Source organism: Talpa europaea, assembly GCF_964194135.1.
Source record: "Talpa europaea genome assembly, chromosome: 5".
NCBI lineage: Eukaryota > Metazoa > Chordata > Mammalia > Eulipotyphla > Talpidae > Talpa > Talpa europaea.
In genome coordinates, this window is record NC_140071.1 from 34,418,339 (window position 1) to 34,432,018 (window position 13,680).

Genomic DNA, 13,680 nt, shown 5'->3' on the forward strand with positions numbered 1-13,680 from the left:
CTCTTCTGCCCATTTTTTGACAGGATTATTTTCTTTGTTGTTGTTGAGTCTCATCAGCTCTTTGCAGATTTTTGTGATCAGTCCTTTATCATTAGTGTTGTGTGCAAAAATGTTCTCCCAGTCGGTGGGGTTTCTCTTTGTTTTTGTTATTATCTCTTTTGCTGTGCAGAAGCTCTTTAATTTGATGTAGTCCCAGCTGTTTATCTTTGCCTTCACTATCACTGCTTTGGGTGATGTGTCTGTAAAGATGTCTTTACATCATTGATCATTTTTATACAAATTATTTTTTTAATGAGCTGATATAGTATTTTGGAAATCATCCCATGTCATGCTATAGAGAACTAGATTGGCATTTTTTTAGAGATACATAAGTTCCATCTTATATATGTTGTTATTTAAATGAGCACATGTTGACATCATATATCCAATCTGACTAGGGTAGTCCCATTTTATGGCTTTTATGTCAGTATTATGTTGAGATATACTCAACATATCTCAATATAATAAATTTGACTTAGCTTATGTCTAAGATTTTTCATTTTGCATGAAGTATTAATAGTTGCATGTTAATAAACCAGATAGGTTTAGTTAGAACTACACTTTGTACTTCTACATTGTGGCATTCTGTCATACATGCGATACCAATATGAGTAGAATTCTCACTTTAACATATGGTTAAATTGGCAAGAACCCATTTTTCTTTTCCAGATCCTTTCTAGAAGTAATATAAGGTAATTCATCTTTTTCCAAGGATTGCATGAAGGGTGCTAGCTAATAGGCACTCTGGCATAAGCAATTAGATATACCTCCAGTTTTTAGGCTTTGGGTAATGGTGGTAGCAGAATTGTTCAATTGTTCCACCTCTGCTGACCATTTAATGCTCCAGCCAGTTGGTGTGGAACCAAAACCCTGACACAAGGATTACTTTTTTCCCAACCTTTATTCAGTCTTCCCATAGACTGACTGCAGTTTAAATTCTGTCACTACAAGCATTTTATCATGTATAATATGATGTAAACCTACAACTTCTTATTTATTTTATTATTGGGTAACATTTTTATTTTGGAATAACCCTTTTGGTGACAATGATTTAAAAAAAATAGCACAGTAGTGCACAGGAAGTAGTGAGTACAGAATTTCCTCTGAGTTGCTGAAAAGAGTTAATGTGTAATTCATGTGCAGTTACTGTAATGACTTCACTGACCTCATGAAAACAAAATAATATGACTATACTGAAGAAGCGTCAATATCTGCTGCATAGTCTTAAGACTTTGCCTGAATCTACTACCTTTTAATAATTAACACCATAATGTATCGTATATGCCACTATGTGAAGCATGACTTTTCACTTAGATCAAGTGACTTTATCCTACATTAATTTCTCTCATTTTCAGTTTCAGGTTTTCTTGTGCTTGTATGAAATGTGAAATAATAGTTGTAAAAATATTGACTCCTTTAGAACAACATCATCAACAATTAAATGATAGGTTTTTCATAAGTATTATTGATGCTTATAATTAAAATAACAGTCACAGTACTGGTTCAATTGTATTGTCTAATTCATGGAATCAAAGTTAAGCACTTAGAATTTCATTCTTTAAGAGTTAAAACATCGGCCTCCCTGGTGGCACAAGGGGTTAAGATGCAACCTATGAAGCTATCCACAGCCTCTGCAGCACTAGTTCGATCCCCGGCCAGCCAGTGAATTACCCACATGGTGCAGCAGACCTCTCCTGACTCTCCCACTGCTCCCCTCAGCAGTGTATTTCAGTCAGTCTGCCTGTTCTGTTATCCACTCTGTCTCTGGTGAATCCCCTCACACCAAACACCTCTGGCCTGCACTCCAGCTCTTGTATGCATAAATAAATAAATCTTTAAAAAAAAAAAAAAAGGTAAAACACTTGAAATTGAATTACAGGCTGCAACAAATGATAAGATTATTTGGTCTTGGTGATATTAAAATTATCTTGTGGTAGAAAATGTCATAAAATATTTTAATAAATTGAGAACCTGTGGAAATAACAATATTTGGAATATGTTGTGATGCACATGGTAATTAATTGCAATCTGCTAATCTACCATCATACTAGAAGATATAGTTGTCAAAAAGTATAAAATAGCCAGCCTATAAATTGTTTTGATTAGACTAATGTTGAATAAAAGCCAAAATAACAAGTATGGGGTATATACTTCTTCCCTTTGGATTTTAGGATTATGAAAAGAATTATGTAAAGAATTACATTGTTAGCTTGTTTAAATATCTTACCCTGGTATTAAATACGCTTATAGGGCCTCCCCGGTGGCGCAGCGGTTGAGCGCTGGGTTGGGAAGCTGCCCATGGCCTCTGCGGCGCCGGTTCGATCCCCGGCTGCTCCCGGCCACCGGAGGAGGGTCACACATGGCGCGCAGACCTCTCCTGCTGCCCGCTGCTCCCCTCAGCAGTGTACTTCGGTCCTTCTGCCTGCTCTGCTCCCCGCTCTGGCTCTGGTGAATTCTCTCACCCTCCCGCACTTCTGACTGTACCCAGTGCATGTATAAACAAACAAACAAATAAATAAAAATAAATAAATAAATACGCTTATAAAAATATTCTCTACATTTTTATTGCAGTTTCTTCAATTCTATTAAAAATCTTTAATCAAAGAGTACAACAAATAGGAGGCAAAAAAAATTCCGTTTATGTAACCCTTCTAGGGAATTGCAATAATTGAAACAACACTTGTAAATGGGAAGATCTTGAAATGTATCCACATATCAAAAGGGAAACTAGGCAAATTAGGTGATGGGCACTCCAATGATGTACAAGATTTAATTGTGAAATTACATAATTGTGTTTTGAAATATTTAAACTTCCGGATACACACTCTTGTTGGAGCAAATTTTTAATTGGATAAATTTATAATGTGGTCCAGAATGAAATTAAATTGGGAAAGGTGATTTTCTGTAAATTTCATAAAAACATTAAAAATAATGAAATATTTGATGTTTTTTTCTTTTAAAATTATTGGTCAACAATGTATTCTGCATAGAGGTAAAGAAAATATACCTCTGAAATTATTTTGGCTAAAATATTGATGTAATTCATTATTAAAAATCTAAATTTTCTCTACTAGCAAAATTTGCTCTGATTTAATAAATTTACCAAGTATTTTAACACCTAAGGAAGATATATACAGAAGTGTCCATCAAATTGTAAACATTTTAATAATTACTAGCCATAAAATGCAACTTGAAAAAATATAAAAATAATGTGCTGGGAAAACTGGACTGCTACATGCAAAAAAATGAGCTAGACTCATTTTTGGGGGGTACTTGGGTTGTTTCCATATCCTACCTATTGTAAATAGTGCTGCTAGACTACTACTCTTCACCATGCACAAAAACCAACTCAAAATGGAGAAAAGATTTGCACATGAGAGGTGAAATCATAAAATATATAGAAGAAAATATAGGCAAATCACTACATGACATATATCTCAGCAACATCTTTAAAGACACATCCACCAAAGCAAAAAAAGTGAAGGAAAGATGAAAAGCTGGGACTACATCTAATTAAAAAGCTTCTGTACAGCAAGAGACATTAACCAAAACAAAGAGACACCCTACTGAAAGGGAAAAAAGTTTGCACACAATACAATTGATAAGAGTGATCACAAAGAGGGCCTCCCCAGTGGCGCAGTGGTTGAGTGCTGGGTTGCGAAGCTGCCCGCGGCCTCTGCGGCGCCAGTTCGATCCCCGGCTGCTCCCCTGCCATCGGAGGAGGGTCCCACATGGCGCGCAGACCTCTCCTGTTGCTCGCTGCTCCCCTCAGCAGTGTACTTCAGTCCTTCTGCCTGTTCTGCTCCCTGCTCTGGCTCTGGTGAATTCTCTCACCCTCCAGCGCTTCTGACTGTACCCAGTGCATGTATAAACAAACAAACAAACAAAACATGCCTGCCTCTATTAAAAAAAAAAAAAAGAGTGATCACAAAGATCTACAAAGAGCTCACACAACTCAACAAAAATAAACAATCCAGCCAAAAAATGGGCAGCAGAGCTAAAAAGACACTTCTCCAAAGAGGAAATGCAAATGGCTAACAAGTATATGAAAAATGTTAAACATCACTTGTAATTAGGGAAATCAAAACCACAATGAGATACCACCTTATACCAGTGAGAATGGCACATATTAAAAAAATACACATATCAACAAAATGGTGGTGAGGTTGTAGAGAAAAAGGAACCTCCTACACTGCTGATGGGAATGCAAACTGGCCCAACCTCTATAGAAAGCTGTGTAGACTTTCCTCAAACTACTAAAAGTGGAGCTTCCATATGACCCAGCAATTCCACTCCTAGGAATCTACCCAAAGGACACAAAGACATTAATTCAAAAGGCTACCTGCAGTCCTATGTTTATTGCAGCACTATTTACAATAGGTAAGATACGGAAACAACCCAAGTGCTGAGAAATAGATGACTGGATCAAGAAGATGTGGTATATGCACACAATGAAATACTATTCAGCAATCAAAAAAGGTAAACTCATGTCATTCACAGTGCCATGGATGGAGCTGGAAGGGATTATGCTCAGTGAAATAAGCCAGAAGGAAAAAAAAAAAAAATCAGATGGTTTCACTCATAGGAGGAATGTAGGAGAACCAAGTAAGGGACCAGGAAAAAAATAATTATAATAAATCAAAAAACAAAATTAACAGGTAACTATTAATCAGAGACACCCTTCAGGGAGAGAGGAAGGATGAGGGATCAAGACATGGGATCAAGACATAGTGCATAGGGCCTCCCTTGGTGTCTCAGGTAGTTGAGTGCCATGCTGGGAAGCTGTCCACAACCTCTGCAGTGCCAGTTCAATCCCAGCAGACCGGTGAGGATCCCACATGGCACGGCAGACCCCTCTGTCGCGCCCGCTGCTCCCCTTAGCAGTGTATTTCGTCAGTCTGCCTGTTCTGTTCCCCACTCTGTCTCTGGTGAGTTCTCTCACCCTCCCATGCATCTGGCCTGTACCCCGATTCTTGTATAAAATAAATAAATAAATATTTAAACAAACAAAAAAAAGACAGTGCTTGGGTGAATTGATGATGGGAATTTTGCAGGAACTAGACCTGGAAAGAGAAAGCATGCATTGTACAAAAAGGCAGAATGATGTAAAAAATATATAAAATAAAAAATAATAATAATATAATTGTATTTTAAAAATACATTCTTCAGGAAAATATCTGTGAGAGACAGGTGCAACTAAAACACTGATTAAACAATACATCAAAAATCATGTTTTAATATTCAAATAATATACTGTATTTTAATTAAAAATTTTTTGAAAGAGTATTTTTAAAACATTTTTGAATATAATAATTATTTAGGTGCACAGATATAATAAAAGCACTTAAGTTGGTTAGTATATATACATTTCAAAAATTATATCATTTTAATTTTCAGTAGCCTTTTTAGTCTAAAAAAAAATCCTGGTTTGGATGATAAATTAATAATCCTTTATACTCCAACCCTTCCTTCTCAAATTTACTTCCCCTTTTCCCAAACAATTATATTTATACATGAATGTAATGTTTGTGCTTTAGACTTGTTACTTCTGAAATGAATATCCCATCTCTCCTTAAGATTTTTCTCCTTCCTCTGATTTTTTTAACACTTCTCCCATGATTTAGACCCCAAATCTGATATAAACATTGATTCCTTTCTCTGTTTCACAAAGATGTATCTGGTGAGAGGACAGCTGATTAGTTGGAACGGAGAGATGCAAATAGTAGGGAGATTTTAGGAAACTGCTACACAAGACCACATGACTGAGTGTGAAATTAAACAGAGCTGTAGAAGATAGGTGAATATAAGGGAAGAATGATCATTTGGGTATGGACTGGTGAGAGAATGTCAGAATGCAGGGGTTGACTCCCACATTTCTTAGACAAGTACCAGTACCTATGAAAGGCAGCAGTACTGCTTCTCATAGGATGTCAAGAGAAGGAAGAAGTTTCAAATGGAAGATAGTACGATTACTTTGGGACCTGTTAAATTTGAGGTAAATGTGGGATATCAGAGGAAGTTACCCCATATGGACATGTAGAGTCAGAACAGAAGATCCAACACCTAGGTCAAAGCAGAAGACAAGGATTTGGATGAAATTGCCCAGTCAGCGAGCCAAGGGGATGAGAGAAAAGGAACTGGTGAAGGAAATGGAGGTGCAATATCCAAGATACACTTGGGGGAAATACAGTGCTCTGATAGTCAGTGTGGCCTCTGGAAAGGAGGAGCTTAGAACTAGTTCCAGTGTAACAGTTTGGAAGGAGTACTGACATTTGGCAATTGCAAGGTTCTAATAACTGTAGGCGGTATTCAAGCCCAGAAGGATTTTTTTTTTTTTTGCTTATTAGCTATTACTTTTCAAAATTACATCAATAATAAATTCTATATATTTAGGCTTTATTTAGTAATTAGGACACCTAATTTAAGTAGTTTTCTTCCTGTGATCTGTGTCTCCACATTATCTCTTACATGTTCATTTTGATCCTTCAGTTGTGATATATGATTCATCTTTTAGTAGAAAAATGCTGGTTTCTTTCATCACAATTACAGTCATTGGTCTCATAATCCTGTGAGTCAATCTACACAAAACAAGACGCTCATATCAAACTCCTGGCAGGTTTAGTTAAAATTAAAATGCATGCTCTACTATAGAGATTGTCAAGTGTGGAAATAATATTTGTCCAGCTGGACAGCTTTCTTTTGTAGTTGCTAAATGAAAGTTGAGATTCTGTCTGCTCCTTGAAAGCTTCTGTGTCATGAAGGTAATTTGGACTGTTTGTGGTTTGACAGGGATTATTAAAATCAGATGAAGTGAAGGGAAGCAAGTGTGAGAAAGCAAAATTGACACTGACACTCTCTATTATTTGCAGCTTGGATCATGATGACTATGTTGATATGATAGATTCACTGTTGAGTTATGTTAAGCAGCAAATAAAGTAAAAAGCAAGTATAGTGATGGATTTTCAGATTTATCATGAAGAAATCCAATATTTACTTTCACTGATTGCTTTTTAAATAGATTTTGCAGGTCATTTCATTTGAATTTGTTTTAACCAACAACAAATTATACTTCTATTGGGCTATAGAATTAAAAAGTATACTGCAAAGACAATAAAACAAAAGATTAAATATTAAAGAAATAGATCACATGGTAAAAACAATAGAATTTTTAAACTAGAAGGGCCTTTAATGATTATTTTTATCTGCCTTTTTGTAGCTAGAAATTAGAGTTCTAGATCATCACATTTAAATTTTGATTTCTTAAATGTTAAATCCCGATTTTTGACCACAAGTGTTATTTTCATACTTTTTCACAATATTTTTAGATTGTTTAAGATGTTAAAAAATACTTAAAAATTAATCTACAATTGTAGATGACTTTATTTCTATTTAAAGATAATGTGCAAATGATGTTATTTTAGTTATACATTGCCTATAAATAGTATTATCTACAATGATGAAGTAAATGTCTTATGTGAATATAATATCCTTAATAAAGGGAGTTATATCTAATAGAGGAAGCTATTTCAAGGTCATAGTTATAATAGAAAAATATAATTAAGTATGAAGATAAACACACACACACTTAAAACATTTTTTATTGAGGTGACATTGATTTACAGCTCTGTATATGATATAGGGGTATAGGTGTACACCTCTTCAGATGTGTGTTATCATACCATACCCACCACCAAGGCATCAGTGGTCTATCATAGTCCATAGAACACCCCTGCCCTTTCTTCCTCCAACTCCCCACTCCCAACCCCACAGCCTGCAGTTAGGTTTCTAAGAGAAAGATAAATATCAAATGATTTTATGCATATGTGTAAAAGAAACTAAACAAAAAAAAGATAAAACTAAAACTAAACTAATCATATCCTTTTTAAAGTAACCATCTAGAAATATAAATACCATTCTTAGATTGAAGGCCATAGAAGAAACAGACTTCATCATAATTTGCTGAAATCTCAGTTAAGATACTAGTGCAAGGAAGAGGGAGATTAGGTAGGTGGTGACTGTATAACATAGTAAGAGAAACCAATTTAAAATTTTGAATTAAATTTCTTTCATGTTATTTTAAGGGATTTGAATTAGCGAAGTGAAATTGTCTAGCAAGTGCTAGGAAATAAGTATCTGTGGGGATTTTAGAAGTTAGAAATATAGATTTTGAATTTTCAACATTGAGATAATAGATTAATGAAGTTAATCAATGAAAAGCACATAGATTAATAGGAGGACCAAGTCCTCCAGTATGGAATGGACAGGAAGAGAAGCAGAAGAGATATTCCGTATTCTTCCCAAGTTAGGGCAAGGGGAATATAAAAAAATTGGGAAGATTACAAAATGAGAACGAGTAAGATGAGATATTTTGCGGTCTGAGGAGGAGAAAATTCAATGAATAAAATAAAACACCTTAGAAAAAACAAAGCTGTAAATCTGCCATGGTAAAATTATATAAAATGAAGCAGTAGCTTTAAATGAAGAATGATCAGGCAAAGTATTTAAAATGAGAAGCAGGTCTCTAGAGAATCCTAAAGTGAATATCAGTTTTATGGAGAGATGAAAGAGGAGTCAATCAAAATGTTTATTAGTTTAATAAAAACGACTCTAGTTAACTTAAGCCAAAACCAAAAAGTGGCTCTTGAATAGTGGAATAGGGAGAGGATTTATTGTGTTTATCTCACAGAACCAAAAGAAAAATATATTGAGCAGGCTGTCAATCAAAAACTGAGCAATTATAAATAGGAGCCTCAGCAAAAAAAAAAATTAAAAAATAAAATCTAGGCACCTTCTTTTGGAAGGATAGAATTAGTTTAATTGGATTACCACCAGTGATCCCCTACCCCTGCCTTCATTCCAGATATCAAAATTCATTTTGTATACATCTGATAGTTCAACTTAGGCAAATGGCTAACACTTATCAATTGCTTATGATCAGAAAAGCTGGATTATCTTGCAAAGAAATAGACTACTATTGTCTATCCACATATTGTATACAAAATCAAAAGAGAAATGTGAGCTGACCAGCTACCTGAAGTGTGAATTTCTACTAAGAGCCCATGAATAAATAGTGTAAGAGAAAAAAATAGACTCAGGAAGGCATAACTCTTAGGAAGAATGGCAGAAGAGGAAAAAACTTCAAGAAAGGAGTAACTGTCAGTTCCAAATATTGCAGAGGGATTGAAAAATATTTTGTCAGTTTCAGTGTAAGGATTGAAGCAAAAACCAGATTGCTGTGGGTTGAAAAGTGAACGGTGATAGAATGTAAGATTAACTGCAGAGGTGCTGGCCTATGAAGGAAGGTGTCATAAGGAGGGTTTTGTTGCTTTCTAAAGAGGAAAAAACTTGAGAATATTTGTAATCAGTTGAAAGGGATATTGATGATGTGTAGTTGGTGAGAATTGATGTAACAAAACCCTCGCCATAGAATGGGTACTTCAATAGATTTATCAAATAAATGTTGCTAACTAATAGTATCAACATTTGGAATAGTATCACATTACAACTAATTAATACTACTAACATTTTTAGGAGAAATTCTTAATTCCTTGGAACATGCTTTAAGAACCCTAAGTATTTTAGAAGAATCCATTTAAATGTAAAGAACCTCGTAGATTTAGATATTCATATCTAATTATTAAAAGTTAATTTCTTAAAAATGTAATTGACACTTCATAAGTTATGTTTGTTATAACTGCCAGTTGATATATAATACAAATTACCCTTTAAAATTGCTCCATAACTTAGTTTCTAAAACAGATATACTATCCTCCAAATTAATAAGGTTTTATTATACTTGAAAATTCATTAGGTAATCATTGACCCCATGATTTGTGACATTATTTGGTTCTAACCTCAAAATATAGAATAATTTTATGACTTTTAAATCATGTGAAATGTGTGAGGGCCACATTATAAAAGATTGCTGAAATTAAATTTATTTTCACATAGTCTTGGTTTCACTGTTGTGTTAAAGAGATAGCTAGAATTTCATATTGAAGATTATACAGAAATATTAAAATGAAAATATTTTCAAGAAAGTGAAGTGCATTGGAAAGTAACGCAATGTCAAATTTGATGAGTAAAGCATATGACAATTAATTCTGTTTGCTTGTCAAGCTACAATAGTGTATTCTCACTGAACCTGTCAATTTCTACTTTATACATACACATATATAAATTACTAATAGAGGAGTTACAATGAGGTATTTTATATTTTATCAAAGGATACGTTAATAGTTGTAGTATAAAGTATATAGTTAATGTAAGTTTTGCTCACTAGATGTAGATTGATACATATAATATACATCTATATATAATCATGGTAATAATTACAAAACCTCCACAATTATTAGAAAGCATAGCCAGTCTGTGAGGAAAACCAACATATGGATGAGAGTTGAGAAAATAATGGATAGACTAACAAGTTCTTTATTTCATAATATAAGATTTTAATGTAGAAGGTATTTAAAATGCTTATCAACAAACTGAAATATATTTGAGTTGTCTGTCTTTGGGGGAGGCTAAAACATTAAAAGAAAGAAATTTCTGACAACTCTGAAATATCACAGGGGAAGATCTAGCCTTAAAACAACAAAATTATTCTTTGAAATTATATAGGTTTCATAATGAAGGGAATTTATAATGATTCAAGAGAAAGCTGTCAGGGGTGGGAGGAACATAAACAAGTCAACAAACAAGAGGTAAAGTAATTTTTTTAAGTACCAGCCTATACAGAGAGGCAGTTTATAGCATTGTGATTAAGGACAACATTTGAAATTGTTTGACTTCCAGCCTTACTGCTTCCCCGTGTAAGTAATCTTGGGCAAGTCATGAGCCATTCTATGCCTCATTTTCCACATCTTTAAGATGTGGAAGATTATAGTATTACCTATTCACAGGATTATGGTAAGAATTTTTGTTGTTGTTTTAAATTTATTTATTCATTCATTCATTTTAATTAACGTAATATTAGGATACCCCCATCAGGTATTGCCAGATATATAGTACCCTACCACCCAATCACTCATAGTCCATCACCATTGTGTATTCCTTCCCGCTTCTCTTTCCTCTCCTCTTTCCCTTTTTTTCTCCCTACCCCCTCCCATGTCATGCTTCAGTTCTATAGTCAGCTTTCAATGGTTAATTTTTAAGCTTGTCTTTAGCTGTTCCGTAGTTTGGTTCCTCTATATTTCATACGTTAGTAACACCATCCAATATTTATCCTTCCTCTGCCTTATTACACTTAGCATTATTTCTTCCAGCACTATCAATGTTGCTGCAAATAGCAAGGGTTTATCTTTTTGATCACTGAGTAATATTCCATTGTGTGTATATACCAATTCTTTATGTAGCACTCATCTGTTTTGGGGCTTTTAGCTTGTTTCCATAATTTGGCTATTGTAAATAGTGCTGAAATGAGCATTTTGAATTGGTAGTTTTGAATTTTGGGGGGTAGATGTCTAGGAGTTGAGTTACTAGGTTATAAAGCAGATCTAGCAGATCCATTTTTAATGTTCTGAGACACTTTCATACTGCTCTCCATCGGGGCTGAACCAGTCTACATTTCTACCAGTAGTGTAGGAGAGCTCCCTTTTCTCTACATCATCGCTATCACTTGTTGTTTCTGCTCTTTTTGATATGAGCTATTCTCACAGGTGTGAAGTGATGTCTCATTGTGGTCTTGATTTGCATTTCCCTGTTGATAGTGATGATGAACATTTTTTCATGTGCCTGTTTACAGTTTGTATGTCTTCTTTAGAGAAGTATCCGTTTTTTGATTGGGTTGTTTTCTTTTTGTGGAATTGTCTGAGTTCTTTGTAGATCTTGTATATTAGTCCTTTGTCAGTTGTATGCTATGCAAATATTTTCTCATTCAGTCGGGTATCTTTTTGTTTTAGTTGCAGTTTCTTTTGCTATGCAAAAGCTTTTTAGTTTCATGTAGTCCCAGAGTTATGTTCTCTTTTGTTTTCCATGCTTTTGGGGATGAATCCCTAAAGACATCACTGAAGCTTTTGTCATGAAGTGTTTTGCCTTTGTTTTCTCTGTAATTTTTGGTTTCAGGTCTTATATCCAAGTCTTTTATCCAGTTTTAGTTGTTTTTGTGTATGTTATAAGATAGTGGTCTAGTTTCAGGTTTTTCTATGTAGCTGTCCAGTTTTCTCAGTACCATTTATTGAAGAGGCTATCTTTGTTCCAGTGTATGTTTCTTGGCCTCTTTGTCACAGATTAACTGTGTAGATGTGATTTTATTTCTGGTATATATTTCTCAGTTCTTTTCTATTGATTGGTGTGTCTGTTTTTGTTCTAGTATCAGGCTCTTTTAATTATTATGGCTTTACAATATGGTTTGAAATCTGGAACTGTGATACCTCCATTCTCTTTTGTCAGGATTGCTTTGGCTATTCGGTGTTGTTTGAGATTCCATATGAATTTCAGTAGTGTTTGTTCCAATTCTCTAAAAAGTGCCATTGATATTTTTATTGGGCTTGCATTGATTCTGCATATTGCTTTGGATAGAATGGCCATTTTCATTGTTGATTCTTCCAGCCCATAAGCAGGGAATATATTTCTCTTTCTTTGTGTCTTATAGTTCCTTTAACAATGACTTACAGTTTCCTTTGTATAAATGTTTTACCTCCTTTGTTTACCTCACATTATTTGTGTATCAGAAGGCAACAGATTTTGTATGTTGATTTTGTAACCTGCCACTTGTTGAATTGTTTTATTGTTTCATTAGTTTTTTCCATGAAGTCTTGATGGCTTTCTATGTATATTATCATGTCATCTACAAATAATTATACTTCTGTTTCTTGTTTTCCACTTTAGATTCCTTTTATATCTTTCTCTTGTCTAATTGCTCTGATGAGGACTTCCAATACTTTGTTGAATAGTTGTGGGGAGAGTGGGCATTCTTGTCTTGCATGTAGTAAGAATTAAAGAGGCTTATGTATAAAGTACATAGAACATTGCACAACCCATATAAATGTTACCTAAGCTTAGCTGACATTATCAATATTAAGCCATCATAGCTTTAATCTATTTCTCAATGAAGGAATTCACTGAACTACATAAAAATTTCAAGACTTACTAAAAAGTCAAATTTTGAATTATATAATATTGGCAGGCCTTTATGAGGCCATTAGCAAAGGTTGGTCCAGGTGTAAGAAAGGGAACCTGGTCAAAGTTGTTTACACTTTGCTTCATTATTAAGCCAGCAACTCAGATACAACCAATAAAACAAAAAATAGTGCAGAGAATGCAAAGAAAAAGATCAGTGATTCATGATGGCTGAAGATCTGATTCCATTATGCTACTCTTTTCCTTTTGGAGACATTGATCACCCAAGTCAGGGGCCCAGAAACACACATGAACAGCTTAGAATATTTTATGGAGTAGGATGAAACATATGTGCAAGGCATCTACCTATAACCTATTACCTATATAAAGGAATATATTGTTCCATGTTTCCCCTTTTAACATATTATTTCTTGCTAAGTTGTAGATTCTATAACTTTTCATTTACCAGTGCTGGGGAAAGGATAAGGGAAGAAGTACAAAGGAAGCTGAGAGTCCATGACAACAGGAAAAATGATGGTATTGGTAAACGAAATAGTCCATTGGAAAAGTTGATTTGGGAGT